Here is a 7599-nt window from a genome sequence, read left to right on the forward strand (position 1 = left end):
GACTCTGTGTAAGCACTGCTCAGCAACAACTAAAACATCCCTGTGTTATCAACACTGTTTCCAGCATAAATCCAAAACATAGCCCCATCCTAGCTACTGTGGAGAAAATTAACTCTATCCCAGCCAAACCCAGCACAATGGGAGTAGGAAAGTTTCTGAAAATATTGGGTGCACCTTCTCTTATATGAAAGAGACGCTGACCTCTGTCTTGCTGACTACCAGAGACAACGGCTGGCCCCTGTCATCCAGAGGACAGCATCTCAATGGCCCCACACTGTGAATGCAGGGGGTAAGTCTAAGGACTTAGACCTGTACTTTACATCAGAGATACCTGAGCTGGCCCCACTCATGCTGACTCTGGAGCCAGAAGTACTGTCCCTGTGTGCCAACTCAGATCCAGAATGCCCGGACAGTCCATTGCTGTGCTCAGGCTAAAAAATCATCACGTATTAAAAGTACTTTCACAGATGGAGAGACAGGAGAAACACGGCACTACAGCTCAGGACTCCCCAGCCAGGTTAGTGCTAGCGTGGGGGTCTTGGCTCTCTGTGCCGCAGTGGGCTGTAACCTTACCACAAATCCCATCAATCTCCTTAAAAAGACACATTCTTTAGCCACGTGGTAATACCACTGATGCCAGCATTTTCAGGGGGAAGTATGTCTAGTAGCCGCTTGCACAAGTAGAACTGATGCAAGTAGACAATCATTTACATTTCCTCTCATGCTCCTCGGTGTGTTTACTGTGCTTTTGGCTGGCCCCGACCCCAGCCAGTACCCCTCTTCTGCTGACAAAGCATGCTGCTCCCAAGCCCTGTGAGCTATTACAGAAGCAGCAGGTCTGTGCATGGAGAGGAGACAGAAAACTATAGGACCACAGTCAGCCTCGGCACGTAGCCAGCAAGGAAGCCCACCAGAGGTGTCTTAGGCAAGGATGGGGAGCAGGAAAAACACTCCAACTGGTTCAGAGTATATATATATAGTGTAAGCACTGTATATTGTGTAAACACTGTATATATATATATATATATATATATATGAAGATTTTAAGGCATAGTATTTAAACTTCTATGAGAAATATTTGACTTTTTGATAAAATGAGCATTTTTAAGAGCTGAGAAACACATTTCAAAATGACTTTTAAAAATTTAGGTTGTTAATAGAAAAGGAATACCATACACGGACTAAACCCTTGGTGTGCTAGGATGAAAGAATGTAATCTACTCTCTTAACCTACATTTCTTTCCAATTGCACATCCCTTCAATTTTCCTATCCATTAGTTGTACATTCCCATCATGTAAGCAGAGATACCATGGCAGAATCTCCAAAAGTTTCACTTGCTCTTTGCAGAGTTAGATGACATGGGGGTTAAAGTGTGAGTGCTCTGTCTGAACTAGCCACCCCAAAATTTCTACAGTCAAGTCCTCATCACCTCAAGCTGGTTTACTGGTTCACTGTAAACTAGTCAACATGTGCAGTCATCCCTCTCGTTGGCTCTGCGTGGAGTTGGTCTGATCCAGGTGCCGCCGTGCAGGCTCCAGGGACGACTGGCATCTCGCTCTCCCCCGCCACAGTACCGATGCAGCCCAGAGCTCAGCTGGCTGCTCCGGCAGCTGATTCAGATGTCCAAACGGTACGATGTGAGTGGTTCTCTGAGCGTGTGTGACTCCACATGAGAGGTAAGATGGGATCGGAAGACATTTTGGGTTCCAGTGGCAATAATTCCTTCATTATTAGTTCCACTCCTCATTTTCCAGGATATCCTGCTCTCCTCTTAGCCCGGACAACTGGAGTTAGCTGTTCCTGGCCACAGGAACAGTTAGCTGGACACAGACGCCGCAGCAGCGCAGTGGTGTAGAGGCAGGCAGGCGTAGCTTTTGTCTGTGCATGAGCTGATTTTGAGTTTGGATGTTGGGTTTAAGTCCAAGTCTTAACTAAAAGCAACAGCATTACATCATAGCCGTAATGAAAAATTAATGAAGGGAAATGATTTTCAGAGCGTGGTTTGACAAATAAAAATGTAATTCTTGTACTCTATCTTAGAAGGCAGACAGAAACTCACAAGCTACCTGCAGCGGTGACAGCTGTGTGCATTTTAATAGTATTTCAAGTATATTTTTGTAACTTTACCACAATTATCCAAGTCCTGGTGTCATGATCAGTATGTACCGTTCAAGATGAACCATAAATGCAGTCTATGCCTTGATGAATGAATCCCTAGGGCTTGATCCTGGAATGAAACTGATAGGGACTCAATGCAGATTAGGAGACTCTGAGGCAAACACATGCAGAAATATGAACTCTGAGACTCATTCTGTTATACTACCCATAACAATACTTATCTGAGACCTTCTAGAAACTTCAGCCTGAAATGGTTACAGTGTGGAGACAGTTAAGGTTTCCAGATTTATGGGTTTAAAGGTCAGAAGGATCAGTGATGATCCCCAGTGTGATCCCCTGAACAGAACCCACATCGCCTCACTTGCTAATTTCCTCATGAAGCCCATAATATGTTTGAAAAAGAACACATATTTATGACATCAAATCTTTATTTAAAGACTTCAGTTGATGGAAAACTCATCACACCCCTCTATAAATTGTTCAAGTGTTAATAATCACCATGGCCAACAAAAAGCAGGTTTTCCCTAGCCCTCTGAGATTTGCTCAGTGATATAAATGTTACCCTAAAACTAAAAGTACTAGTCTGGACAGCTCTTGGGACAGTCTTTTTACTATCCTGATGTTGTGAGTTACAAAGATATAAAAGTTTAACACCCGCTGCTAAATACTCTCTTTATTTACTAATAGAACACAAAGGAATTAATCAACACGAAAAACTGTGAATATAATTTTTCCACATACAGAGCAGAAATATTTATTGAATAACCTTGGACATATTTAATACCTCTTCTGTATCACCATTGGCAGTTTTGTCATCTTCGTGCCATACTCATCTAAACTATTGTTAGGATTTTGTTTCTTCCTGAGTGAGTCCTACCTGTTGTCCCACTGGACATATAATTTTTAATATACCTTTAGCTTTTTCTTATAACTATCAGTTGGTATTGCTTGCTATCAACTTCTTAATTTTTCCATTTCTACTTTCACTTGCCCTTTTATAACAATATATTTTAAATACAGATAATTCTGCCTATATGAATACAGTTCTGTATTTATGGGTAGCTAATAAAACATTCTTCTAAAAGCATACAGAATGGCCACAGGCAGGTTCCGGCACTGTTTCTCTTAGGAAATTATCATCTCTTTAACATTTCACTAATGGTATGGGATGTCTGGTATGTCTCCAGCACTGAAATCCCTTCAAAACAAGGGTTTAATATGGAAGAGACAGGCTGTACCACTTGTGATAAGGAATTCATACCATTCACCTTCTCACCAATACACAGCCCAAACCAAGCACAGCATGAACCTTCTTCACCACTGCATCCTTTGCAGGCCTCTATGTTTGCCAAAAGACCAGCAAAACCCAGAAGCTAAAACATTTACCTTAGAGTAACTTAATGCCGTTTTCAGCCACCAAGCTTCTCAGAACTTCTAATCTCTTGAGCTGACACAGACAACATGAGCACCTCCTTGACCATCCTTTCTGTACTCCATGTCCTCAAGCAACAACACAAGCTAAGTTTTTCTCCTTGAAGATAAGACAGCAATCTCACTTACTCAGAATTTAATGTCACTGCCTCCTGCTAGCAGAACGCACTGTCCCAGCTTAAACACAACAGCTGAGAGAATGGAAGATACTTTGATAGTCAAACTGCCATTGAAACTGGTCTGTTGCCTGAGTTAGTGAGAACTTGTTCTGGTTTCCAGGCTGAGACTGAGAAGTCACTCTCATAAGGTTGCAAAATGGACCATTAAAACTCACAGACACATGAAGTCGAGTTAAGGCTCAACCATCCTGAACAATTGACAGGTATAACCCAGGAGCAGTATGTAACTAGAGTGACTAGTCCTTCACTCTGAGGCCAGCCTCTGCCTCTCAGCTCTCTGCACAGGGTCAGACCAACTTCAGGGTTGATGTGAACCTCTTCAGCCTGAAGGACCCAAGTCCCATGGATTTCTAGAACCCAGCAGTATTTATTTTCCCATGACAGACCCCTGAGGGGAGTGGCTGGAGTTAACACAGGTACAGAACCCACTAAGGAGGTCCTCTCTGCAACTTCTCTCTCCTGCGTGAGCACAGAGATATCTGCATGTGGGAAATTAATGCTTAATCCTTCATTCTTGCTATACCATAATTTATTCATCCTATACAATGGGTTTATTGCTGAGATAACTTTAATTTTGTGCCACATTTATATGACACATGGACATAATGTTGGTCTCACCTGGATTTCCTTGCCAGTTACACACTTAACTCACAGTCTTGGTTTTTATAAAATGTTTGTTATCATGAAAGGTATTGGATTGCAACATGTAAGACTGAGATTACTCCTCAAGGATTTGTGCAGCTTGGGCTAAAGCACAGTAGGCTCATGCATCCTCTTTTGCTGTGTCTCAGTCTTTACGTTTAGGAGGTAAATTCTGCCTGTATGCATGTCAAGGGACTGGCAGTTGACCTGGGCCCATCGTCTGTAACCACGAAAGACTCTCAGCACTATCCAGAATGTCTGTCTAGCACATACCCCCACTGCCACAGCATTGAAGAACTGCATACGTAATGGATTTATCTTGACAGCATCCTTGGATGGTTATGAAACATTATCTCTTCAGACAAGGAGCGGAGACAGACATGCATTCCAAGCAATATTAAATGGAAGGTTGAGAATTTCTGAGTAACAGCCATCTATTATACAGACTGGGATTGAGATAGCTAATAAATATCGCAAAGGTCAAAGAAGAACCTCAGTGTTTCTCCTCAATTACCTCTAATTTTACACAAACTAGTTTGAAAAAAGAATTGCAATTTCTGCTTAATTTATGTTCCCACTTGAAAAATACTTTCTTTTCTCCTAAATTCCACTGCATCTCCTAAATTCCATCGCACACTATAAAGTGTCTCCATTTCTGATACCTGTTTTATGTTTGAAAGTATGATTCTACAAAACATTTAAAAGCTAACCATATTTGATCTTTTAGAAGCTGAAAGAAAGAACCCTAAAATAACATTTTTGTCGCATTTACTGCATTTTCTTCCCTGCTTTGCTAGTTCAAAGTCTTTACTTGCTTTTAGTCTGGTAACTTCAGTGTTTAAAATCATTTCATGCCCTCTAGTGGCAGCCCTGCCAGGAACCCTGAACTGCTGCTCTGGGAGGATTGGGAATTGGACACTACAATTACAGATGATGTAGAAATGGAAGAAAAACAGTTTATTCACCTTTTAAGTGAAATTTATTATCCATCTCTACAGTTTAAAAAAAATACAGTCATTTCTAGTTATGATGAGAAAAAAAACCGAAGTCCAGCAAACAACAAACCACCAAAACAAAATCATCTAGAGATACAACACAAATAGCAACAACAAAAAAATCACATACTGAGTAAGCATTTGACTGCGTTTCCTCTTAAAAATTATATTGATGAAAACTGACCTATTTGTAGCCATTTCCTTGCACAAAGCACTGTTCAGTGTGTTTCCTACCAGGACATTGTTCAATATCCAGACACACAGGGGGTCCACAAAGGGGTATCATCATAACGAAAAGGCTAAGTGCCACCAGAGCTTCATCTTCTCTCATGGAAAATCACTTTGCTTTTCATACTAACTCAGCAAAGTGATAGCATAGAGGAAAATTAACAAAATAAAAAAGGAAAGATATGGGCCCTTCAAGGAAAAGTTACACAGGGGTGATACACACTTTTATTATTTTTGGTTTCAGAGCTTCTAGTCATTCACTTTTTCCTAATTCAAGATAGCCTAAAATCCTTACCTTTCCCCCAAAATGTTCCCAAATTTTTTATTTTAAGCTTCTGCACCTGTGTAGAAAAATAAATCATGCTGCTTTCAAACAGCTCTTTCAGCATACATTCTTAGGGGTTAGATGCCCAACTCCAAATTAAAACAATGAGATATCCCATACATAGACATCAGCAGCCATTTGGCTTTAGTTTGGCTTTCAGTTTCACCCCCCACATTACAAATCTGCAGGAACGCATTAAATAATAAACATTTTCACTGAATTATAGGTTATTAGTCTCAATAGGATCAGAATAACCTCCACTTTGACTCTGAAAATTCAGTTTCCAAGGAAGATGGTAGAAATTCCCAACCAAGCAAAGCATTCAGATACATACTTTGTGCAGCTAAAATGCTGTAAGTCAATATGTGCTGTTCGTATTCTGAAATCCTTACCTCTGCTAGTCTGAACAACAAGAATCAAAGCTCAGTCAATCCAGCTCTTCTACTTGGCACTGTAGATGGTTACCGAGGGCCTAAGAAGCTGGTTTCTTCAAACCCTTTAAAAATCTTTTTTATGGTGGCTTCTAATTTTGCAGGTTGGTTTTCTTGAAAATAATTGTTGAGTTTTTAAAAACGTTAATTTTAACATCCACAGCAGAGTGCCTGCACACAGTGGTAATCAGAGTTGGCTCACTGGTAGGAGAAACATGGAAAATGCCATTTACAGCCTCGTTATTGTTCCAAATTCTCTTTGCAGTTTTGTTCACTAGGGAAATAATATAACACACTTTTTTTTTTTTTTTCCATAATTTTGCCTTATTGATGGTGGTACTGCCTGAAAAACCATGACCTAATTTCACATAACTTAATTTTTGTTAAAATCTCAAGATAAAACTGGAATATTTTAGAGAATAACTACTTCACTAGTTTACACTTATTTAAGAAATATTATTCTCATTAACTTTACAGATCTTATCCTTTCAAATTCTCCTGGTAGCAGTTTTTGCACCTGTTGAACTCGACACCTTTGCTTGTGTCCATTTGAGATACAAATACTGAGCCAGTACTTACTAAGAAAACGTCAGATCTAATGCACTAAGGGGGGCAGGAGAAGCAGGACAGCTGGCACCTCCACCACCTCCACCACCAGACCCAAGGAAGTAAGGCAGGCACCCAGCTCAACGTTGTCCCTTTGTCCTGCCCTGGCCGTGACAGCCACAGCCTGACAGGCGCCAGCACGACCACTTGGAGCAGGAAAATCCCATTCCTGAACTGGCTTTGCAGTTGTGCGAGGCATCTTGTTTGTCACTCCAGGTTGTTCAATGAAAGCAAATCTTAAATGTGTCTATTTCTACAAATCAAGCAGGTCAGCCTCATTTCCAGTACTGATCACCTCATGTGAAAAAAAGACTGTTTCAGAGAAAACAACATTAAGGATTAAGGACATTGAAATTAAGATGAATAGGACTGAAAATTTTGAGGAAGGAGTTGAATCAGGTGCAGTAAAATATACATAAAACAATTAAGTCTTATAGAAAAGGCAGACCAGGAGCTAATTTTCTGTAGTTTAACATGTGAGGATTCACATGCATGCACAAGACTGCCCAGAGCAATGTTAGGAGTAACTTTGGAAGGAATACAAAATCCCAATCACTTATCTTGATTTGCAGTAGTCAGAATTTGGGATGAAATCTAAGACTGAGGTTAAACTCATCCACATCTATGTCCTGTTGGGGTTTTA

The sequence above is a fragment of the Ciconia boyciana genome, chromosome 4 (assembly GCF_034638445.1).
Source record: "Ciconia boyciana chromosome 4, ASM3463844v1, whole genome shotgun sequence".
Lineage (NCBI taxonomy): Eukaryota > Metazoa > Chordata > Aves > Ciconiiformes > Ciconiidae > Ciconia > Ciconia boyciana.